Source organism: Python bivittatus, unplaced genomic scaffold (genome assembly GCF_059951505.1).
Source record: "Python bivittatus isolate LINGU-HERP-01145 unplaced genomic scaffold, Pbiv_v1 ctg000700_np1212, whole genome shotgun sequence".
NCBI lineage: Eukaryota > Metazoa > Chordata > Lepidosauria > Squamata > Pythonidae > Python > Python bivittatus.
This window is the reverse complement of record NW_028277098.1, coordinates 86,486,117-86,510,765: the sequence shown is the minus strand read 5'-3', so window position 1 is coordinate 86,510,765 and position 24,649 is coordinate 86,486,117.

Sequence of the window (24,649 nt, the reverse complement as noted above, 5' to 3'; positions counted from 1 at the left end):
GATCATCATCATCATCATCTTTGTTAAACTACAGTGCTTGATATCTTAAAGCAAGTTAGAAGAAAAGGATGCATATTTCTTACATCAATGTGTAGTGTATGCATGTGTTGTCTCTATATATTATTATAGAGAGAGAGACTTTTCCCCATTGCAGATCCATAGCTTAACCCTTTTAACCCAATTTCTGCTACAATGACATTAAGACTTTCTGTCTCAGTAAATCTGTGGCACACTGTCTTGTCTGCTAAATATCTGCTGTATATTGAGGTTTCTGAGTAGTATTTTAGGACACATGTTCAGTTCAAGGTGAAGATTGCCCATGCTTATTGAATGTATGGTTGTATTCACTCAGACCACCCACATATTGCAGGAGTGGTGGTAGTAGAAAAAAAAAAGTATTTCTGTAAAGCTGGTATATCATTATTGATCTCATTGAGAAACATCTGATAATTCTTGAATGAATGTCATGGAATATTGTCCTCCTAAAAACAAAACTAAGGTCCTTTTCACACAAGTGACTTATCGTGTCATTTTGGCATCACCCAACCATCACTGGTGATATAAAGCTTATTGTTAGCCTTACCAGGTAGACCAGACAAGAAACATGACCAGATGAGCTAATTTTACTTTATTGTAAGGCTGCATTAACAGAATCTTGCAAGTCTGAAAGTACAATTCTCTCCCCGTCTCCTCTACACCCTGAGAACTTAGGAGGGGGTATCTCTTCTGAGCTTCTTGCCCCACCCACTATCCAGCTGCAGGCTATGTTGTCTCTTATCTGACTGTTCCCTAGGCAGCATCTCTGGGTCCTGCCTCCCAAGGTCATTCCCACATATCATCTATTCACATTACTGTTTTTATGGTATAATGATGGTTAGATTACTCTAGAGACACTATGAATTACTTGGCGGAAATGACCTAGATGCATATAACTGCATTTAGCATATTTTTCCTAATTCTCTTGCCTCTTATCTTTTCTCCCTTCCAGCTCTAGCCAAATGTACATTATTACATTAGCATTTCAAGTAGTCCTCACTTACTGACAGTAACTGGGACTGGGAATTCTGTTGCTAAGCTACACAGTTGTAAGACGCAGTATCATGTGACTGCACCTACTTACAATGGCAGTTCCAGCAGTTTCTGGTTAGGCAAATCCCATGCAGTCACAGCATCCTGCAGTCACATGATCACCATTTGTGACCTCTTGCCAGCTTCCCCATTGACTTTGCTTGTGGGAAGCCAGCAGTGAAGGTTGCAAATGGTAATCAGGTGACTGTAGGACACTGTGACATTGTAATTGTGAGCTGGTTACCAAGCACCTGAATCGTTATCACATGATCACAGAGATGCTGCAAAGGCCACAACTACGAGGACCCATCATAAATTCCCCTCATTCAGTGCTGTCGTAACTTCAAACATAAATAAATAACGTAAATAATGTAAAACATAAATAAATATAACGTCTACTGAACGAGTGGACATTAAACAAGGACTACCTGTATTACAATCATAAACATTGTAAGCTTTTGAGGAGTAAAGCCCTATCATTTGGGTTATGTTAGCAATAATGTTTGCAATGCACACTGATATTATTATAAAATACAGGTAGTCCTGGGTTAATGACTGCCCTGTTTAACGACTGTTTGAAGTTACGATGGCACTAAAAAAGTAACTTTACAACTGGTCCTCAAACTTATGACCATCATAGCATTCCCCACAGTCATGTTATTGCCATTTGGGCGCTTTGCAACTGGTACCCATTTCTAACTTGTGATGGAATGCTATGGTGAAGGCCGTGCTCAGGGAGATAAGCATTTCCTTAGCCCTCAGAATGAGTGTGGGAAGGTGAAGAGGATGAGACTGGCACCACCCTAAGGAATTCGCAGTGTTGCTTGCTGGCTTGGGAAGTTTAGATTCAGTCTGGCAAGATTCTGTCTTGTAGGTGGAAGCTAATAAATGCAATAGAACTGTATCTGTACTGTCTCGTGGAGTTCTTTGGGCTGAACCTGACATCTGGCGAGATTCTGTCTTGTAGGTGGAAGCTAATAAATGCAATAGAACTGTATCTGTACTGTCTCATGGAGTTCTTTGGGCTGAACCTGACATCTGGCGAGATTCTGTCTTGTAGGTGGAAGCTAATAAATGCAATACAACTGTATCTGTACTGTCTCATGGAGTTCTTTGGGCTAAACCTGATATCAATCTTGCCAGACTGAATCTAAACTTCCCAAGCCAGCAAGCAAACACTGTGAATTCCTTAGGGTGGTGCCAGTCTCATCCTCTTCACCTTCCCACGCTCATTCTGAGGGCTAAGGAAATGCTTATCTCCCCGAGCGCGGCCTTCACCATACCATTTAATCACACAACCATTGCATTGCCCCAGTCCTGTGATGTCTCTCTTAACAACCGTGAGTCAGGCACTTAATGACTGCAATGAAAGTGATATATGTCCAGCATGGTCACATGATGTTTCACTTAACAACCATGTTGCTTAGCAACAGAGTTACTGGTCCCAATTGTGATAATTAAGTGAGGACTACCTGAATAGCATGCCATCATAGTAGCAATAATGTTGATTGGAAAAAAATGCAAGGTGTCATAATTATTTCTCTGATTTCTGATTCCCAAGAGATCAATTACATCAGCAAAGGCCTCCAAAAGTCTAACTGCATTCTGCAGCTAAAAACGCCAACTGTTTTTGGATAAAACACCAGGACCTTATTTAGCCAATACAGAACCTCTCTTCTGTATATAGATACAGATTTCCTCTCTTCCTGGGAACTACATGGGAGTGGACATTCTTCTATCTAAATGGCCATGATTCAAAGATGCGCCCTTCACACACAACGCATAGGTTGGTTTCCAGAGTTGCTTTCTGACCATGACAGTATCCTGAGTGGAAAGAGGGTTCCTTCTCGCACATCCAGTTGGGTGCTTCAGCAACAGAGGAGTAGGAGCCCAGAAAGAGAAAGTTGACATCTGGATGTTTAAATTAGCTCATTTTTCCTCAGAAGCTGAGCTGAAGGCAAAAATAATTTCAGATAACCGACAGGACCTTTCCCTGACCTGTGTTCCTTCCAGATGTTTTGTACTGCAACTCCCATTATCTCCAGCCAGTGAGGTTAATAAACAGGCTGGTTGAGCATAATGGGAGATGTAGTCCAATACAAGGGGACCCCAAGACAAAGAGATCTACTTTAGAGGATGTTACAGGAAGATCAGCCTGTGTTTATTCCAGAAACTGAATGCTAACCACACTAGAACACTGGAGAAGATACTTCTGATTTCTCAGGTGTAAACTGTGCAAAAAATAAGTGTTGTAAGAATACTGTTTTACTATTGGAAGTCACTACCAGCAAGTACTGGAGGACAATTTAGCTGTTGATATATATAGTAGATATCTTTCTTACATTGTCTATAGTAGTATGTCTTCTAGAGAAGCTAGCATTCAGACATTACCTTTTAACTCCAGTTTGAGGGATGTGGAATAGGGGGAGGGGGGAGATGCAGTGAACATGGAAGGTAATGTATCTTCAGCCAAATTGATCTGCGGTCCTCTGAATCCACCAGCATGAATGGATTGGTTCCATGCTGTGAGATTACTTTTTTTTTTTTTTTTTTGGCAAACTAGTTTTAATCGGTGTGATAGGCCTGGTCAGCAGGAGCCAAGCTCCTGACCTCCTACTGTGCCAGCATAAGGGTCACAGACCTTCCAGGAAATTAAAGGACAACATGCCTTTTATTCAGATCCCACGATTAGCAGCAGTCCTTTTGAAAGAAGAGGTGGTGGTCGGTGAAAATGATGTTCAGTTCCTTTGTGAGCGTTGTTTGGGTATCAAAGGAAATGCTCCATTCGATCTTGAGAATGTCATGCAGCTTGTGGGCCTCTTTAAAAGGATCATTGTACATGTTTAGAAGCTCCATAGATATCCCCAAGCCACAATGGCTTCCCACAACTTCTCAGATATAGCATAAACCGTCAATTGTGCAGTTTTCATGAGTTAGATTCCTCTCCTGCAGCAGAACCAACAAAGAGCCTCCCCCCACCCCCCCACACACACACTTTTCTTTTTTGGCACCTTAGAATCCTAGCAATGCGCTGTGGCCTGAGACGGCCTAGTCTGGAACTCCCATTAATTGCATTTATTAATTGCACAGTTATTGATGTAGTTCCGCAAAGCCAGAATCATACTTTTTCCTTGCAGCATAAGGGTTTGCTATTCTCAATGTTCATGGACTTTTAAGACAAAAGCAAAACAAAACAAAAACAAAACAACAACCCCAAAAATCAAGGTTTCTGCCCCAAGAGGTTTAAAATTAGAGTAACAGTAGATGAGATAAAAGAAGAGTAAAAAAATAAGAGACATGGATTACACAAGATGAATGTGTGCAAAGAGAAAACCAAGACTAAGGGACAGCTATAGGACCTTGAAGCTGTCTATCAACTAATTACTTGGGCAGCCAACTGAGGTCACTATCTTTTCCCCACAGCAAGCTTAACTGCATTCTGTTTAAATTATAGCAATGCCTTCCCATATCCTTCCATTGATATAAACTAACACATGGACATTTTGTGCAAATTACCATCCTTTTCATTAGTGATACATTTCCTTTTTCGGAGGCCACCCTAAGACTTGTCCAGCATTCACCTTTCCTCTGCAAGCATATGGACTAGAAACCTGTGTAATTTAAAGGTCTTTTAAACAAGAGACTCTCAGAACGGCAGGATGAATGTTGGTTGCTCTGTCTCCGGCGGCCTGCTTCTCTTCCCATCTATTAAGGCTGCTAAAGCAAAACCCACAGAGCGAAATGCAGAAGGCTTACTAAAGAGACGCCACTCTTCAAACCATTTGAAATGTAGACACTCTCAAGTGAGCTTTTGCAGCAAGCACTTAATCGCTGTCTTGTCTGTCAGCAGAGCTAGCGCTGAGAGTTAACAGGCTAATGTGCGGCCTGAGAGATGGAGGAGGCCCTGTGACAGAATGACAGTCGAGGTCACTGTGCCAGCAACCAAGTCCCTATGTGACCCTCTGGGAGATAAGTGTGTTTGGTGAGGGTGCATCACTGCACCCTTCTAGTGATTACCTTCCTATTGCACAAGCACACACCCCTCCTTCCTTTCTGGTCAACTCTGCATAGCAGGAAAAACTTTTTGTCATCTATTGGCAGAAAAAATGGGAAAAGCTTTAAGTTGAACTATCAGAAAGAGTCAGGGTCAACCCTTTTGCTGCGTAGAATTAGAGCAGCAACTGACATGGTGATCTGCACACACACTGGCCAACCTACTCAAGGCCAGCACAACCAAAGTAATAACAAATATAACAAATAACAGGTAACACACCCTTGTTTTTAAGCAACGCAATGTGTTTGAGATCTACATATGTGGGGTTGATTGGAGTGAATTGACGGGGTGATATAGAAATATGATTTGTATTTTCACTTACATGTATACCTACTTATACTTATTACTCTATTTTTATTCATGTTTTATTTAATCTGTTTGCTATATTACTTTTGTAAAGAGTTTTATTAATTATTTACTGTCTAATTGTTATTTTGATAAGGCCTTAGGGCTAATCAATAAACTTTGATTTGATTTGATTTGACTTGACAGCTGGGTGTTTTGCACAACTCTGTTACACATTAGTACCCACAGGTACTGAACCCTCGAGGGTGGCTTACAGGTTTATGCTTAGGGCACATTATTACAGCCCTAAGTGAATGTCAGCTTTTCCACTGACATAATGCATGGAGCAACCCAACTGTTGTGCCTTCAAATCAAGAATCTGAAATCAGCCTACATTCTACAAACAAATGACGTAGGGTCCAGGAACTGGTTGGTACCAAATATAGGAGTCAGCTCTAGGTTCATTAACGTAGGGGATAAAATACATGCATCAGCAAATTAGTCAGCAGAACTGAGATTGAATGGAATGTACATATTGTAAATAGAAGATTTTTTTGGTTACCACATTGACCAGTGTCTGGGCCTGTCTGAAGGTTCAACAGTTCAATCATATTCTGGGGGAATTCCAGAAAAGAGTCATGTCTTCTTTTAGTGGATTGTATTGTGATCCCAGACCTGGAAAACCGCCACCGAATTATCTAGTTGAATTTATGCTCTGCAAGGATGACATTTCAGTCATGATTTCACTGGAAATAAATTCTCCCAGAGAAGCAGGAGTTCCAGTAGGTTACAGAAAATGCAAACATATCCTCATGAAGGATTTCAAATATGGTATGCTTAAAGTTCCCACAGCTTCATGATGCTGCTCAGCTTGCATTTTTGATTATGAATCAACTCAAAAGCTTGTCACGTTCCCACCTCCAAACTCACTTACATTGGATTCTCACAAGACAGTGAGCTAATGTGGTCTGGCTGTGTTTTCGAGTATAGTGTGAATGAAGCCATTATGGATTGTAAATCATAGTTTAATGTCTTGTGTGATATGTGAATCTACCTTCCCTTGTCTACATTCCCAATTGATAAAGGAAACCAGTCCTACTGCAGGAGACCTATTCACAAAGTCACAAACCCAGGAGCCATATATATTTTTTATCATGCCTTTATTATTTTTATAAATAACTCAAGGCAGCAAACATACTTAATACTCCTTCCTCCTCCTATTTTGCCCACAACGACACCCCTTTGAGGTAAGTTGGGCTGAGAGAGAGTGACTGGCCTAAAGTCACCCAGCCGGCTTTCATGCCAAAGGCGGGAGTAGAACTCACAGTCTCCTGTTTTCTAGCCTGGGGCCTTCACCGCGAGACCAAACTCCCCCCCCCATTGTTTTGCATAACATCATCCAGTGCGTATTTGGAAGTAAATACAATGTACAGATACATACTCTCAAGAAAAACCCTCGTGGATTTGACTAGCAACTCTTTCATTTGAGCAGCCTTTTTCTATGGTGGCCAGGCCAATGCACTTGTATGTGTGCCCGAAGAGTAAGCCATCAATAATCCTTCTCCACAGGCACACCCAATCTCAGAACAGTGTGGATGGTGGATGCAGAAACTAGCACTGGATTTGAGTGCACATGCTTTCAGAAATGCAACTTGTAAAATGGGTCAGTGTTGAGTATGAGTATTTGTTTAAGGCACAGCTGTGAACATTCTGTGGGCCTATGGTTTGCCCTTGGTCTTTCAGTAGCACTTTGAGAGAAGAAGTGTCCCCAGAGAGGTGGGTCAGGATAGAACATAACCTAACTTTGATTTAATTTAAATTCAATTTTATTAAATACAGTTCATAAAGTACTCCACAGGTATTTTTTTTTCTTTTTTGTCGCATTAGAAATACAATTTGATAGCAAGGTTGGAATAGTCTCTGAAGAGCATGCCAACAGCTTCAAGGATCACATATGGTCCTGGGGCAGTGGTGTGCGAGGGGGGCTGTCAAAAAGTCAGAATGGTGGCTGTGACCACATAGTCAAAGCCCTGTGACTTTTCAGTGCCTGTTACATGTGCAATGCAAGTAAAAAAAGGGACAGGCTTTGACTATGTGGCCGTGGCTGCCATTTGCCCCTGGGCAGATGCTCCTGTCCTGGGACCTCATCATTAAAAGCTCTGCTTTAAGGGCTCTTCAAATTCAGTTAAAATCCTGCCCCCATCGAAAAATTCCATAAGGGAGATCAACCAAGGCTTTGACCTTTCCTAAAAGGAATTAATACTGAGCAAATACACAGCCCAACCTGCTTAAAGTCTTCCTGACAATGGTGGGAAGTATTCTATTTCTGTTTAAATTAAAGCAACTATTTCTACATTTATATCTGTACACACATAAGTGAGTTTTATGCAAATATGCATAATCAATTACACAATCCATTCTATTTGATGGTACATCAGTGGATACCTTATCCGTATTACATATGTTCTCTGCTATATGCTGAATGTATTTTCTCTGTTTGTCTTGTACTGATTTTGGGACAGGCAACGTATTAATAAAGAGTCATTTTCTAACAAGATGGGCAATGACAAATTTGACATATAAATAAATATTTTAAAAATTGACCATAAGAGTTTCCATCTTTCAGGATTTAGGTATGTGTGATCTCATCAGACTGTGCTGATTATACAGTGGTTGAAATTCAAAATACATACAGCGTTTCCTTCCTCCATATGCATGCTTCAATCAAGCTGCCATTTTTAAAATCCCATTTTGCAAATTGTAGTACTATAATCTGCAAGGATTAGCAGGTGATCAAATGAATATACAGGAAAAGCATCAAGCAATTTCTACAGGCTAACGGCAGAGCAACACACCAGACCAGCTAGATCTATTTGGAAACCTCACTCTGAAGAGGAAAATTAAACCATTTGTTTTAAAGCTATTTTAAAAAATAAATAAATAGATAGAAAAAAAATACAAGCCTTTAATTCCTTTTCCAAAGCTTATCGGTTTTATCAGTTCTCTTACTGAGCTGGTTTCCTCCCTGATTCAAAGTTAGATGTAGATTTTATTTTGACTGTGAAAACTGAGAAAAAGCAATAGGCCCCTTTCCCACAGTGCAGTATTTAGATGGATAGCAAGGATTTGTTTTCCTCCAGCTGCTGAAGTTTTCCTCTCAAGCCACTAGAAAGATGATCATGGATCATCCATGTCAATTCAATAGCTGGTCCTTCTCTCCACCAAACATATTTAAATCACTTTTATGAGGAGGACAAGAAGGTACTCTAGCTAAAAAGGAAAATAGTAATGCATTTTTCCTGTATGGAACAAAAGAAAATTATGTTAAATCCCAGGGAATCCCAGACGAATTAATAATCCCAAAAGAAATTGAATTTTTGGGCAGTTTGGTATACTAGACAAGATTTACTAGTAAGTGGATTAGAGTTATAAAAACAATAATAAATAAAGTGAGTCTCACTCCATTCACACTTGATACAGTTTCCCAAAATGCAGGTGATGCTTGGCAGTGCTTCGAAGATGAACAATTGTAATAGTTTGTAACTGCAGAAGTTGGAGGAAATACATGAAAAACCATGTGTTTTGGGTAATCAATAGCCTTGCAACTCCACTTGCTATTATTTTTGAGTTATTTTAGCCCAAAAGTGTTGCTAGAAAGCACGCACACATTCAAGCCATCATCCCTTCATGTCTGCACTTTGAAAAGCTTCTTCCTCCCTCCCTCCCTCCCTGGATGTTTTGCACATACTCTAGTCAATTTCTCCACCTAATTTTAGCAGAAAACATGAGCTAACCAGATTTCATAACCCCACAGTACATTTCATAACACCGATAGAAAAATCTGGGCTTGATTTTCCCTACTTTAAATAAATTGTGTGCTCCTCCTTTTTAGCAGTGCCCCACAGATAGAGTTGATGGTACCAATGCTCTGAAATACATTATATTCAGTAGTACACAAAACCTACAACTCTCTGTGATTAAACTGAATATATACAACTGCAATGACTGAATATGTTTCAATACAATTAAAACATCGCTCAGGCGTATATTCTAGATCTTTCAAACTACTGTTTCTATAATCCCTGAACATTCCTTCTGCTGACTGGTCTGATGATCTAGGGCACCCAAGGGCATTTGGTTGCCAATCTCTCACACTGTAGAGGAATTTAGCTCTGGCCTTGAGAAAGAGGTGGGAGAGATGAAATGGTTGCCCAGCCCTGGGAAAATAGAAAATGTGAGAAAGATACTCAGGCCAGCTCCTCCTTGACCTTTTTGTCCTTAAAAAGGGGCAGTGTACCATTCCTGGTATCCCTGTGATATCTGCCTCTTGATCTGGCCTTCCTCGAAACACATATAAAATAATTATCTACTAATAAAGTTTTCAAAAATACAAATGACTATCTTATTTCAACATGCCTGTAATTACTTGACAAGTTGCCCCTTTGTCAATGTTGGTCTCCATTTAAAGAGAAAATCTACCTGATGGTAACTTACCTGCTTGTCTGCTGCTTACTTAAAGGATAGAGCCCCAAGGCTTCAGTTCTGCAATATTCTTAATTTAATTTTGGAAATTCTTTGAGAGGTTGAATTGAAGTTGCCTTCCGCTGAGCCTCCCATCTTTTCCCAACACTTCTTCCATCTAATAAAAGAACTCTATCAAAATAAAGCATTGAATGTACAGTGTCTTTTGATTTATCAAAGACATGGTTTCAGCATTACCTGGAGCCTCCATCTACGCATCTTGGAATTCTTATCAGAGGAGTTTAAAACACATTCAGGAAAATCCCATTAATCCATCAATAAGTAAACTTCAAGCTTGCAGTATCTTTGTATTTTAGTAGCACCCCAAACTTCATGAACAAAAACCAAGGTGAGACGATGCAACTGATGGCTGGGAGGTGAAGCCACATCTCTACTGCACAATTGAGTCATAACAGTGCAGGGATCTCCAGAGGACTTATTAAAGATCCAAGATGCTAACAGCTTAATTGGTGGTTTGGGCCATCTTCTTATAGTAAAGGTGAATTCTTGTATGAGTTGAATTTGACGCCTAATAACATCACATACAGTAGTTTTATTGGTAACAATGCAAAAATGGGTTGCCAGGGGTATGGAATATGGAAGTGGCTTACCATTCCTTTTCCAGAATGTTTTGTCTAACTCACTGTTTCTTAACCTCAGCAACTTTAAGACGTGTGGACTTCAACTCCCAGAAATCCCCAGCCAGCATGGGTAGACTTTGTCTTCTTACTACTTAACAGGCATTTGAGACATTTGCTAATCTATTACAAACAGCCCAGAGATCTATGGTAGATACTAGCCTACTGTCAGTTCTGTTCTGTCCTTAATTCAGCTGAATTGTCTCTTCAGGATTATATTGATGATATCACAACCACATTATCAGATTATGAGACTCAGGGCACTTCCCCACTGCTCCTGTTTCCACTCCCCCAGCCATCTAAAGCAGTCTGAAACCAACCAGCTGCTGGCCTTCAAAATACTGAGGGCATCATGAGCCAAGCTGATCAACTGGAGCACAAAAAAACAGCATTCAACCAGTGCCCCATCCCCTCATTCCTATCTTTATTTCATGATGTGTACATTTCTCAGCTGAGTGCCCCTGCAAAGCCCCCAAAGCAGAATCCCTGTGCTGCATTTGAAAAAAGTTGTTAAATAATGGTACTTGGACAAAATGTTAAAGCAGCTGATTCCTACAAGGAGAGTGAAGATGCTGAGTTGAGTCCAAGAGGTAGATAATTTGAAAATTTTGCCAGTGGGAAAATGGCTCACCCTACAAACTGTCTAGACCAAGCCAAAGGAAAGTCTCTTTAAGAGTGCTTTTAAATACATAACAGCGCAGGCAGGTAACATCAGATCTGAAGTTGTCTCAGCATTGCGGTTTTGGAGTGCAACCTCAGACATTTCCAGTGCAGATTCCAAAATCCTCTCTCTCTCTCTCTCTCATTCTCTGTAAAAAATAAATAAATAAATAAATAAACCAAACACAAAGAACATATGAAACAAAACCATCTCAAGCAAACTTTTGGATGACTGTTTTTATCTGTTTGGGGAAAGCAGAAGTATACTCTCCATCTGATAGAAGCCTAGGACTTCCGTGGGGGTGGGAGGGTGGGAGCCTTTTTACAAAATAATTGGAGGTAATAGAAACCATTTGTTTAAATAATGTCTTCCTCATGCCCCAGAAGAACAATAAAAGTGAGATTAATTGATAGCTTTTATATCTCCTGCTGAAACTTACAGTAAGACTTTCTTACACTAATAATTTAGGAAAGGTACAAAATCCTTGGGCGCCTAGCTACTATTTAAATAGCAGCAAAAAGGCACATCTATGTGACCCACTTCCCCTCTCCGTGACTTGGATATGAGAAGTGTTTACTTAAACTGCGATGTGAACTAGCGAGTGTGAGATCCTGACCGAGATAGGATTCCCCCCCATTTCCTTTGAATCTCCTGTTTCAACTTTAACCCCCCCCCCCCATTGTGATTAAAGTTATGGAAGCCTTATACTTAATCCTGAGTTAAAGATTCCCAAATCCATTCTCACCCATGAGAATACCACTTACAATGAGCAATGAAAATTGCATATACATGCACAAGTCAGAAGGAGTTGCAGAGCTAACGTGGATGTGTGTCCTCAATTGTTCAGCAAATAAGAACCTGGTGTGTCCCTCTACCTTTTACACTGATAGGATCAATTATGCTTTTCTTGATAATTATGCTTTCTCTGGACTACTGTAATGCGCTCTACATGGGGCTATCCTTGAAGAGTATCTGGAAGCTACAGCTGGTGCAGAATGTGGTGGCGCGGACAGTTCTCAATGCCCCTGGGAGGGCACATATAACACCGCTGTTGCGTGAGCTGCATTGGTTGCCAGTTTGTTTCCGGGTCCAATTCAAGGTGTTGGTCATCACCTTTAAAGCTCTTCATGGCACAGGACCAGGTTATCTGAGGAACCGTCTTGCCCCACTCGGTCCAGCAGAAGGGGCAGGTTGCAGACCCCACCGGTCAAGGAATTCCGATTGGTGGGGTCTAGGCCGAGGGCCTTTTCTGCTGTGGCTCCCGCCCTATGGAACATCTTGCCTCCCGAGGTCCGGTGTGCCCCCTCCCTCATGGCCTTCAGAAAAGGGGTTAAATCCTGGCTCTGCCAGAAGGCCTGGGGCCCAGATGGGGGCCCGCACCTGTGGAGATGGCTGGTGGGGTGATGGGTTTGGTGCCCCCCCCAGCATCTTGAAGGTTTTAGGGCTAAAATTTATAGGGGGGTTTAGGACATTTTTAATGCATGCTTCTATTTTAATTATTTATGGATTTTAGCCATTGTTGGAGGGATTGGTGTTTTTTCCTTTTTTGTTATTGTGAGCTGCCCAGAGCCACCCATTGGGGGAGATGGGCGGCATACAAGTTTAACAATAAATAAATAAATAAATAAATAAATAAATAAATAAATAAATAAATAAAATATTCAAAAAGCTTTATCTTTTTCCCATACGAGGCTGCTCAGCATAATCATTTAACAGATCAAGCAGAGGAAAAGCTGACAATCCCAGGAGCTAGAAAACCTTGGAGCATTCAAAAGCAATCTTTCTCTTGCAAAGTAAACCTGGAATCCAAGACAGGTAACCATAAAAAAATGGTTGTGGTTTGTCTGTGTGTGCCATAAAAATAAAATATTTGACATCTTAATAAACAAAAGAGCATAAACATCAAATCAAATCAAATCAAATCAAATCTGAGGGCTACAATCCAAGTGCAAAATTATTGAAAGCTGAACTGGAATGAAACAGCACATATTAATTATGTTATACAGCATTATCCAAAAGGCATTTCAGCAAGGAATAAAACATTTTTTATTACCTATCTAAAACAACGAAACAAGGGAGCCAGCTTCCTTTCTCAACCTTTGGTAGGGAATGCTATGCTTAGGGTGCTGCCACCAATAAGCCATCTTCTCAGTACTCAGTGACTTAGCATCTCTGTGGGCTGTGATGAATGCTGCCATCTAGTGGCTCTCCAGGTTTTCACAGCCTTGATCTGGTAGCTCTATATTTCATGTTGAGAGAAGATGGTTATTATTACAATGTATTTATGGTTGATTGTTTATGTGCCATTAAGTAGTTTTCGACTCCCAGCAACCATATAGATAGATTTTCTCCATCATGATCTCTCCCTAACCTGGTCTTTCAGGTCTCCCAACAATGCACCCATTGCCATGTAACTGCTTGTAGTAGTAACCTTGCTTGCAGCAGTAACCTTGCTGCTGGCCCTCTTCTTCTTCTTCTTCTTCTCTTTCTTTCCACCTTTCCCACTATTACAGCCTTTTCCGGAATACAATATATTCATACCACATATAATTTTATACACCTTTGACAACTGTGCCTTGTGCTTTGGCTGTGATTTTACCCCAATTTCCAATCTTCAGGCATCAGTAGGTGGAAGCCTTGGCTAGAGGGGTCTTTGGTGTGCCAACTGAGGCCTTATCTGGTGCAAGACAGCCTGGTCCCAGTTACTCACACCCTCATTACCACCTGGATGATTGATTGGTGGTGTTCCATGAAGTCATTGTTGACTCTTAAAGACCATATAGATAGTTTTTCTCCAATCTGTCCCTAGCCTGGTCTTTCAACTCTTCCAAAGGTGCCCCCACCACCACTGTAACTGAGTCCATCCACTTTGATGCTGGTCACCCTCTTCTTCTCTATCTTTCCACCTTTCCCAGCATTAGAACCTTCTCCAGAGAGCTAGGTATTCACATTAATGTGTCTGAAGCAGGATAGTTTGAGCCTGGTCATTTGTGCCTTGAGTGAGACCTCTGGGTTGATTTGTTCAGTGATCCATATGTTTGTTTTCTTGGCTGTCCTCGGTATTCTACTCCAAAGCTCTTTACATGGATCTGCCTCAGAAATAACAGGTGGGGTAGAAAGCAGCAGCCTGTGTGTTAACTGGCACTCAACACTGGGAGCATGTAACACCAATACTGTGAGCTCCACACTGGTTACTGATTCAGTTCCAGGTAGAATTGAAAATGCTAGATTTAACCTATGAAGCCCTTTCTGGCTTGAAACCTGAGTACCCACTTGACCACCTTCTCCAGCCTCTATTGTCTCAACCTATTCTCACTGAGGGAGAAATCCTTTACGGTCCCACACTTCTGGCAGGTGGAGGGGAGTCAAAACTAGAAGATACTGCTTTTCAGTGGCTGTGGCAGTGCTGTGGAATGGTCTCCCCATGAGGATCAGGAAAGCCCCCACCAGGATACCACCCTTCCCCCAGCTTTCAGAGGGCTGGTAAGAACTGGGCTTTTCTAGAGAGTGTTCCAGTGATGGTTATTTTCTGAGTCATGTTTTACCTTTTTGCTTTCTATTTCTGTTATTTTTGTTGTGATGCTATATGTTAGTCATTAATGTTATGATTTCCTTGATCTTTGTCCTTTTAACCATACTGTGGAAGTTTTTATTTTCATATAAACTGTTGAGACTCACAAGCTTGCAGTGGGATAACAATTCAATCAATCAATAAATCTTTAGTTTCCTGGCTTTTAGAAATTAACTTTCCATTTGCTACTGAATGGACAAGAGTCACTGGGGCTGGATTTCCCTTGTCATTTGGCAACTCTATCCATCTTTTTCTTTAGAGCAGCTATAATCATTTGGTGCAAATAATGAACTAACATTTCAGCCACCAACTAAAACCTGCAATCACCTCTTAAGTGGCCAATGTGACAGCAAAGATAAAAGAAAATTTTAAAAAAGTCTTAAAGGAAACACTTTTCAAAAGATATCACATACAGCACCTGTTCCTTTCTTGCACATGCTTCATTTGGCAAGCATTTTGAAAAAAAAACATTCCAAAAAGAATATATCTTTTCTTCAAGCTCCATCATTGGCACTTTTATTTTTTCACGCTGTGTACATTTACTGAGCATAGTATTAATTCCATGCGGTTGAATTTGCAGATATGGCTTTGATCCTCACTGCCTTTAGGACTGTCCACTCCTAATAGTATCTGCCCACATGATACATGCAAGTGACGTAATGGTATGTGGGAATGACCTTGGGAGATTGGGCCCAGAAATGCTGCCAAGGGAAAGGTCAGATAAGAGACAGCATAGCCCGCAGATGGATAGTGGGTGGGGAAAGAGGCTCAGAAGAAACCCTCCCTAGTTTCTCAGGCTGTAAAGGAGACGGCGGGAGAATTGTACTTTCAGACTTGCAAGATTGATGTCAGCCTTACTAGGTAGACCAGACAGGAAACATGATGAGATGAGCTAATTCTACCTTATTGTAAAGTTACATTAATAGAATCTTGTAAGTCTGAAAGTACATTTCTGACCATTCCCTAGGCAGCATCTCTTGGCCCAGTCTCCCAAGGTCTTTCCCACAAACCATTTTACAAGCCCTGAGGACATGCTGCAGGTTCCTATCCTTTGGAAGGAAGGGCCCGGAGCCCAGCCTTCTCAGTCACAACCCTCTCACTCTGGAACAGCTGGCTTCCAAGATCAGAATAGCCCCTTCCCTGCTCTCGTACAGGAAAGCAGGGGAGAGAGGCGATCATGCTTTTCTGCAGAATCTTTGGTAAGAAGAATAGCGTATAAGGCCAACAATATCTTTTGGGGACTGGTCAACATGATGTTGTTTAACTGTTTTATTATTGTGACAGTATATGATGTCTTATATTACTTACCTAGAATCTATGGAGAAGGTGGGATAAAATATATTAAACAAACAAACAAACCTGGATTTCCTTTGCTCTTCTTTTTCCAACTGGCCAGTGATTTATTTGCCCACTTCTTCTACTTACTTTAGAGAGCAGACCTGGCATTTAGCAGGTAAGTGGATGAGAGAGGGCTGGGAATCAAATGGATTGCTGAATTGTCTGCACTCAATTTTGCATTTGATACAAAAGGACAAAGGCACATTTTCAGGTTACAGCAGACATCCTATGAATTAAGTGATGGGGCTTCTTCTTAAGTATCTTCTTGAGCACAGCAGCCATGGAACAACTAGAAACAGCCCTGCAACCAGTTGTAGTGGATTAGGAGATTACCACTAATGTTTAATTATCTCATGTTCAAAAGAGCCCTTTTCTAATTTCTGCAGCTGGAAGATGATGTTTGGAGCCATTCCTGTGGCCGCATACACATGAAACGTTACATACCAATGGTTTAAACATGTGATCATCCTTGCGGGCGGTGGATGAATTCTGGGAGCTGCTGTCCCTGCACTCATGTGAGCAAACCATACGGATGAGTCACTCACACAAATGCTTTTGATGTAGATGCAGCCACAAGAATTAGGCCAAAGAAATCCGTCCTTAGTTGCAAATTGCTGTGTCGAAGCAGGCTCCAAGGGTGCACCAGATGACTGTGGGCTCAGAGTGGGGCAAAGAAATGAACAAACAAGAACATGGGAAAAGGCCTGGGAAGAGGCAGATTCTACTCTCCCCCACCCCTCCCCAACTGTCCTGAACCAGGATACTTCTGCAGCCAGCACAGGAAAATAGCTACATGAACAGGCGTGCTTTCCCCAGTACAGAAAAGCCATGGCTTGAAGATCTAGTATGCCTGGAGGCAGACCCTGAATGTGTTGATGTTAAATCTTCTCACTTAGAATATGATCTCTTCCAAGAACGTAAGAAAGGCCCTGCTGCTCGCAATATGTTATGAAACCAATGCAACCAGGTACATTCAGGAAGCTCAGAAACATGAACAGGAGAGCAATCGCCCTCTTGTTGACAATGGAATAATAGCAATTATTCCATCATAAACAAGCTTCTATAAAATGCTAACAGGGCTGCCATCAGCATGCAGATAGGGAAACAACATATCTGAACTTCTTATGTTGATAGTGCCCTGCATCTTGAAAACTAGCTCTTCAAGAAGATGGATCAAACATTTCCCTGATGTGCTGCCTTTTCTACATGAAGGAAAATTTTGACAAACACAAATATTTAAAAAGGTTCCACCAGCATAATTCACCCACTCCACCTGCATTAGACTTATCAACTATAAAAGTGTGGCAGGAATGTTGAGTTACAAGAAGAGGAATTACTCAAGGCTCGTTGGATTTCAGATATAAAATTAAAGGACTTTATACAGCCATTGTGAAATGGATTATTTTAGCATTGGAGAACTCTGGAGCAAGAATCCTGAACTGAGTGAGATAGCTATCACTGTGATAAGATAGAATGCCCGTACAGATTTCCTAGATACAGTAAGACAGTGTTGTCCAAACTTGGCCGCTTTAAGATGAGTGGACTTCAACTCCCAGAATTCCCCAGCCAGCCACGTCCACTCATCTTGAAGTCCACTCATCTTAAAGCGGCCAAGTTTGGACAACACTGCAGTAAGACAAGGGTGGAACTTCCATCCCTTATGTACCCCCAGCGGTACCCTGAGACCAGACTGCTGAGATTTAGCAGCAAAAAGGCTTCACTTTGGTGGCATGATTTTTCATTTTAGGATTAGCCAGAAATAGCCATTTTCAGGCTGATTCCAGTCCGTGGATTGACATGCAGGTCGGAAGAATTAAGCCTTGGAACAGAAGTAGGAGCCCCTGGAAGATGGACGACACCAGTCCCCACTCCTAACCCCTGCCCAAGTCCCATTGAAAACAACCTGCAATGAGTCATCAGTCCCCCCATTTTCAGTGTGGAACAATGAGAAACACTGACTAGCAAGTTGGGGAAGAAGTAGATATGTCCGGGAAATAAATATGGATTCAATTGCCTTGCCACCATAGGTACGAGTCGGAGATGTGCAATCATTCTCTGGCTTTGGATACGGCAGCCCTAGAAGTGAAGAATGAGCTTTTTTGAAAGGTGGCACTTTTGTCTTGTTTTCCCAGTATTTGGAAACTGGGGATTCTAGAAGAAACTGTTCATCTGCCTTGCCAGTGCTCATGGTAATGAGAGTTGTAGTCCGGCAATTTCTGGAGGACCACAGAATCTCCACCCACTAGAACACCCTGAAGAACTCTGCCTGATCAGCTCTATCATCTAGACCAGGGTTTCTCAACCTCAGCAACTTTAAGATGTGTGGGCTTCAACTCCCAGAATTCCCCAGCCAGCATGGCTGGCTGGGGAATTCTGGGAGTTGAAGTCCACACATCTTAAAGTTGATAAGGTTGAAAAACCTAATCTAGACTCTTTTTTTTTTTTTTGGTGCCTTCAAATCAGTGTTGACTCCTCGTGACTGCCGGGACAAATCCCTGCAATTTTCTTGGCAAGATTTCAAAAGTGGTTTGCCATGGCCTCTTTCCTAGAGCTGAGACAGAGAGACTGGCCCCAGCTGGTTTCATGCCTAAGGCAGGCGAGAACTCACAGTCTCCCGGTTTCTAGCGTGATCCCTCAGCCACTACACCAAACTGGCTCTCTTAACTCTAAATCTGGGTTAGCAAAATGAATTGCTGTGCTCATATAACCCGCTGTGCCCAAGCAACAAAACGATACCATGGCTTAACATGAGAACTTAGTTCATGCAATATGCTAAGTCTGTGACTAGATTCCCAAAATAGGTTTAATCGCAACCTACCCAACCCTATTTTAACTAAGTCTAGTGTGTTATCCTCCCAAGTCCTGCTGTGATGCCTCATTGTGGCAACTGGTGGTGGTATTCCTGGGAGGGATGAGTGAAGAACATCGGGAGTGTATGCCAAGAGTATATACTCCCAGTAGGGTCAGCCAAGGTGTGATGGTCATCCCAGCTGCCCAGCTAAAACAAGCAGGCATCTATATTGGGCAGCAGTGATATAGGAAGGTACTGGAGGCAGATGATCACATTGGTGACAATGGCAGAGGCGTCCATTCATATTGCACAGGAGAAAGCAATGGTAAACTACTCCTGTATTTATACCAAGAAAACCACATGGATAGAAAATATCCAAGCTGTGCCAGCAAATCTGGAGAATGACACAGTGGCCAACCGATTGGAAGAGGTCAATCTATAATACCAAATACCAATACCAAAAAAAGGATTTAATAGAGTGTGCAAACTATCGTACAATATCCTTAATTTCACATGCTGGCAAAATAATGCTTAGGGTCATCCAATGCAGATTATAGTCCTACATGGAAAAAGAGATGTCAGATGTTCAAGGTGGCTTTAGAAAAGGCTGAGGAACATGAGACATTATTGCTTTTTAAACACACACACACACACACACACACACACACACACACACTGTATATAAAATTTTTATTAAAGATTTTTTTTAAAGGAAGAAAAAAAACTAATACAAACTAATATGAAGTAAGAAAAAGAAAAGAAAAAGAAAGAAATCAGAGAGAAAGCTAAACATGCAAGTAAGGGAAAAAAGTAAAAGAAAAATAGAGAAGAAAGAAAGAAGATACAAGGAAGTAGCTTCCAATCTTCTTTACAGCAGTTCTAAGTACAATTATAAATTTACCTCTTACTCTATGGATACAACATAACTCTCTTCTTTCTATAATCTATCCTGTCTAATCATCAAAGCCATAAATCATAAGCTCATTTTTTTCTGTTTTATGTAAAAAGTCTGTAAGGGGTTTCCAGTCAGCAATAAACGTAGATATTGTCTTTTCTCTGATCAAAGAAGTCAATTTCGCCATCTCAGCAAGTTCCATTATCTTTACCAACCATTCCTCCATTCTGGATAGTGCCAAATCTTGGCACCTTTGAGCATACAATAATCTCGCTGCAGTTATCAGATACAAAAACAAAGTTCCATGACTTTTTCCAACTGTTTGTCCATCAATCCCAAAAGAAAAGCCTCTGGTCTCAATTGTATATTAATCTTTAAAATCCTCTGAATCAGAGTGTGTATTTGTATCCAAAATTTTCTAGCTTTTTTACACATCTGCCAAACATGATAAAATGTCCCTTCTTGTTGTTCACATTTCCAACATAAATTTGAAGTGCCTTTATACATTCTAGACAGTTGCTCTGGTGACATATACCAAGGATGAGACATGATTGCTGATGACTGCTGGATAATTGAAAAAGGCAAAGAATACCAAAAAGAAGTCAGTATGTGCTTCATCGATTATAGAAAAGCTTTGATCATGTTGATCATGTCAAGCTGTGGAATGTGGTCAGAAAAATGGGAATCCCAGAACATCTCAATGTCCTCATGATAAACTTATATACAGGTCAGGAAGTCACAGTATGAACAGAGCATGGTGAAACAGACTGGCTCCAGGCTGGCAAAGGAGTGTGACAAGGCTGTATACCCTTCCCTTATGTATTCAAGCTATATGCAGAATATATATTAAGGGAAGCTGGACTGGAAAAAGATGAGCATGGTTTTAAAATTGGAAAAAATATTAATAATCTATGCTATGCTGATGACACTACTCCAATAGCTGAAAATGCAAAGGATCTGCAAGCCGTAGTACTCAAAGTCAGAGCACAGTGAAAAAATGGAATTAAAATTAAATATAAAGAAGACCAAATTCATGACAACAGGTAGAACAACCAGCCTTAGAATTGACAATGAAGATATTGAAGTGTTGGATAGCTTCTGCCTTTTAGGATCAACTATCAACAGTAAAGAAACAAGCAGTCAAGAAATAGACTGCAGACTAGCACTTGGTAGAGCAGCCATGAAGGCCTTGGAAAAGATATTCATGATGTGTCTATACCTACAAAGATCAGAATCGTGCAAGCCGTGGTATTCCCTGTGACACTCCATGGAAGTGACAGTTGGACTTTAAAGAACCAGGATAGGAAGATTATTAATGCTTTTGAACTTTGTTGTTGGAGAAGACTCCTGAGAATATTGTGGGCAGCCAAGAAAACAAACCGATGGATCATCAAACAAATTAACCCGGAGTTTTCACTCAAGGCACAAATGACCAGGCTCAAATTATTTGACTTTGGACACATTATGCGAAGTCCCAGCTCTTGGAAAAGGCTCTAATGCTGGGAAAGGAAGAAGGAAAGAGAAGAAGAGCAGCAGCAAGATGGATGGACTCAGTTATAGTGGCAATGAGTGCACCGTTGGGTGACATGAAATAACAGGTTAGGGATAGATCGTCATGGACAAAATCTATCTATGTGGTCACTAGGAGTCAAAAACAACTTGATGACACATTATCTATCTATCTATCTATCTATCTATCTATCAATCAATCAATCAATCAAAAGTGTGTTATATGAACTATTTCATCTAGGACCTCATTTCCCACAGGAATCAGTGAGATGCTCCCCAGAGTAGAAACCCCTAAGCAATGAAAGAAGGTCATTTTCCCCCTCTTGCTTGCACTCCAGCAATGGTATTCCCTGGCATCCTCCATTCTCTTAACATGGTGGTTCCATTAGGCCAACCATCTCAACCCAGGTTCCTCCAGTTAACTTAGGACTAGAGCTCCCAGAATCTCAAGCCAGCATGATTCTTGAAGTGTCCACTGAGTTGGCCCCTTAAGGTGCCAACCCTTTTGGAAGGCTGGGAGAAATTTCATTATGATTATCAAGGGCTATGGCAGGCCCATTGTCCATGAATGCATTTACTTATTTAATAATATATTTGCATGCTGCCACAATCAAAAATGTCTCTTGGCAGATCACGTAAAAAATACAACGTCAAACAATCCCCATACAAAAATGAAAACCCAACAAGACTACAAATGTTGGATAAATAAATAAATGGTGGCAACCGCTCAAATCAGTGACCAGCTTTCTGAAAAACCTCGGTCTTCAGAAGCCAGCAAATTATCAGTCCTCTGTTCTACTTCTCAGGGAATGTCATTGCCCATCCCAAGACTCAGTAACTGCATAAGCTACCCCAATCCAAATATCTAACCAATACATTTCAAAGCGGGGGAGGAAGTAAAGGGCAACTCTGGGCCAGGCAAAAGAACCCGCTCCTCTCCTATTCCACATGTTTCAAGCGTGCAGAAGAGATGGTCTTTTTCAGAACATAAAAGCCCTGAATCCAGGGAGGACTTGTGTTCTTTCTCTCTCTCTCTCTCTCCAACATTTTTCCCTTCCCACCCCCTCCCTGCAAATCCTTCACATGAGTTTTTGATAAAGCAACTCTGTCAAACAAGGACTGAATAAATCACGATGTGTTACCAAGAAACATTACAGCTTTTAAAACAACCACCATGGCATTCTACCCCACAGACCGATGAGCCGGGGGATGCCAGATCCCTGACGCTCCGCAGCCATGCTGGAGCCAGCACACATCTGGAGTGCAGTAAACGTACCCAGAAGCAAGAAAGCAGCGCTGTCAGGGTCAGGAGTACAGAGAGCGGCTGCTGACACCAGGCGCCACCCCAAAACCCACATGCATTTCCTTATGTAAACACATGTGGGCCAAGAGGCATCCACAGTCACCTTTCTCCCAGGCAAGCCCCATAAAACCGCCAGCGAAGTAGAGGAACAATGTCACTATTATTGTTTTAGAGAAATTCCTCCAAAGTAAGAAAGCAAAGCTGGGCTGCCTGTGTAGGCTGCCTTTTGGAAGAAAGGAAAGGAAAGGAAAGGAAAGGAAAGGAAAGGAAAGGAAAGGAAAGGAAAGGAAAGGAAAGGAAAGGAAAGGAAAGGAAAGGAAAGGAAAGGAAAGGAAAGGAAAGGAAAGGAAAGGAAAGGAAAGGAAAGGAAAGGAGATTTCTAAGCCATGGTGGGAAGAAGGCACTTTCTTGCTCAGTTGCCATAGTCTTGAGCACATTTCCTCTTTGCCATATTCCAGAATGTGAGCAAGGAAAAGCGATACAATTTTGCATTTCCTTTCTCGTATGAAAAACCCACATTGTGGGAGTAAGGATGATAGCTTTCTGGTTTCTCTTTAGCTCTCCCATCCTGTGAATGTAGGTTTATATTTTTCAGTATTTCTACACTGGTGATGAAGAACTGAAATTACAAAATCCCCTATGCTTGAGATCGGTTTAGACTTCTAAGATCACCCTGCCTTTTCCTTGCTGCTTGGGAGAGAGAAAAATTGGGTGTCCAAAGGAGACCAAAATGGGAGGTGTTTTTAAAAAGGGGGTGTCCCAATCCACTCTTGGCCACGGTCATACTCACGGCTTGTTCCATCATCACCCATCCCAGATTCGAATAAGAAACTCCTACACTTGCAAGAGGCCACTGAGGGCATCAGGTTCAACCCCCTGCTCAATGCAGGAATCCAAATTATCATATCCTGGTTAGCTGGCAGTCTGGAATGAAGCCCTTAAACCACAAAGGTTAGCCAACTCTGGAGTAGGCCCTTGCTATACAGCAGCTTCCTGAGTTCTGTGTGTGTTGTTTTGCAACTCTCAACTTCCTCAGTAGTAGGAAGTTCTAAAGTAGCATTTTCACACAGAATACATTCCGGTGAAAAATGCCAAGTGTTACTTTAAATGGCATTTTGCAGCTATTTCATCTTTCTTGCCTTTACTGATGATTTCTGATAAGAAGTCTGAAGGGATGGGGAAACAAAGAAGGATTTGAAAGGGAAAGTAATGTAATCTGGTCTCTCTCTCTCCCTCAACCCTCCTCCCCACAGTTCTGGAGAACTGTGTAATCCAAAATCACACGAGACTTGAAATTAGGAAAGATTTCTAAAGCGACTAGCCAAGTACAAAACTCAGAAATCTGTTTTTTTTCATCATGGCTACATCCCAAACGCAAACTGTTTCTTTCCAGTCCCCTCCCACAAGCAGGTAGGATGTGTCCTAGAAGTAAGCCAACCAAAATAAAAAATAATTCAGATAATTCTGTTAACACCCACTGAGGAAACTCTTTTAGTGACTAGTTTGAAAAAGCTCGACAAAATAGCATTTTCCCTACCTTCTCAGCTCTATTCTTATACTCGAGTATCTTTTTTTAAGGCTGCAGGCAAGATGATGTGCAAACCAAGTTTTACCAGATACAACTAGAGCAACAAAACATTAAAATAAGCCAAAAGCAAATAAAAGGTCATTTCAGCAGTTCAAATTGGAAATATATAAGTAAATAAAAATATGTTGGTACTATGTCTGAAGAGCTAATGCATATTACACAAAACCTCCTGTGTATATGGCTTTCTGTGGTTGTGTATGTGTGGTCTGTAAGTGTGGTGTGTGCCTGCTTAACCATTAGAAGGGGGGGTGAATGAGAAGGGGGAAGAAGAGAAGGGTTATTCCTTGGTGGTCTCTTCTATGCTTCAGATGGTTCTGCTTTCCTCAGGAATATTCATGAGGGGAGTTTTTAAAAAGTCAAAATGGTGGTCATGACCGCAGGGCTTTGATGGTGTAGCTGCCATATTGACTTTTTTTACCTCCCTCCC